Source organism: Pelodiscus sinensis, chromosome 2 (assembly GCF_049634645.1).
Source record: "Pelodiscus sinensis isolate JC-2024 chromosome 2, ASM4963464v1, whole genome shotgun sequence".
Classification (NCBI taxonomy): Eukaryota; Metazoa; Chordata; order Testudines; family Trionychidae; genus Pelodiscus; species Pelodiscus sinensis.
In genome coordinates, this window is record NC_134712.1 from 66,177,238 (window position 1) to 66,178,985 (window position 1,748).

A 1,748-nucleotide genomic window follows, 5' to 3' on the forward strand; every position below is an offset into this window, starting at 1 on the left:
TGGGTGTGTCTAGACTACATGCCTCCTTCGACGGAGGCATGTAGATTAGCGAGATCGGAAGAGGGAAATGAAGCCGCGATTAAAATAATCGCGGCTTCATTTAAATTTAAATGGCTGCCCCGATCTGCCGATCAGCTGTTTGTCGGCAGATCGGGGTAGTCTGGACGCGACGCGCCGACAAAGAAGCCTTTCTTCATCGGCACAGGACTGCCCCGATCTGCCGACAAACAGCTGATCGGCAGATCGGGGCAGCCATTTAAATTTAAATGAAGCCGCGATTATTTTAATCGCGGCTTCATTTCCCTCTTCCGATCTCGCTAATCTACATGCCTCCGTCGAAGGAGGCATGTAGTCTAGACACACCCTATGTGTGCAACTGATTGTGCATTCCTAAGTGGAGTACTTTGCATTTGTCCTTATTGAATTTCACCTTATTTACTTCAGATTATTTCTCCTGTTTATCCATTTCGAATTTCAATCCTATTCTCCAAAGCACTTGCAGTCCTTTTTGGCTTGGTGTCATTGGCAAACATAACAGAATTAGACCCAGAACTGATCTTAGTGGGGAGAACTGATCCCATACTGACTGTTACTTACCAATTTATTATTTTTCTAAGAGGCTGCAAATTGGTTGCTTGATTATTTGCTCCATTGGCTTTCTGGGTACTTAAGTTAAGATGGTTGGTCTGTAATTCCCTGGTTTATCCTTATTTCCTTTTTTAGAGATGGGCATTATATGTGCCATCTTTCAGTTCACTCAAATTTCTCCAGTCTTCCATGAGTTTTCAAAGATAATCACTATTGGTTCAGATATATCCTTAGTCAGCTGGTTAAGTATTCTAGAATGTATTTAATTAGCCCTGCTGACTTGAGGATATCTAACTTGTCTAAGTAATTTTTAACATGTTCTTTCCCTATTTAAGCTTCAGATCCTACCTCATTTTCACTGGTGGTCACTATAGGTACATCTAAACTACATGGCTGTAGATTTGTTGTTTTGGCAAAGGCAAATGAAGCCGCGATTTAAATGATCGCGGCTTCATTTAAATTTACATGGCTGCCGCGCTGAGCCGACAAACAGCTGATCAGCTGTTTGTCTGCTCAGCGCGCTAGTCTGGACGCTCCCCTGCCGACATCAAAGCCCTTTGTCGGCAGCCCCGGTAAACCTCATCCCACGAGGCATAACGGGGCTGCCGACAAAGGGCTTTGATGTCAGCAGGGGAGCGTCCAGTCTAGCGCGCTGACCGGACAAACAGCTGATCAGCTGTTTGTCGGCTCAGTGCGGCAGCCATGTAAATTTAAATGAAGCCGCGATCATTTAAATCAAGGCTTCATTTGCCTTTGCCTATGTGTCTAATCTACATGCCTATGTTAGATGTCTGATCTCTACTAACCTGAAGATGAAATAAAAATATAATTTAGCACTTCTGCCATTTCCACATTTTCTGTTATTGCCTTTCGTGCCTCATCGAGTAATAGCTCTACTTTATCCTGGGTCATATTGTTGCTTCTACTGTATTTATAGAATGATTTTTGTTAGCCTTTATGTCTTTAGCTAGTCTAATCTCCTTTTGTACCTTGAGGCTGTGTCTAGACTGGCAAGTTTTTCCGCAAAAATCATCTGCTTTTGTGGCAAAACTTGCCAGCTGTCTACACTGGCCGCTTGAATTTCCAGAAAAGCACTGACGATCTCAAGTAAGATCGTCAGTGTTTTTCTGGAAATACTATGCTGCTCCCGTTCAGGCAAA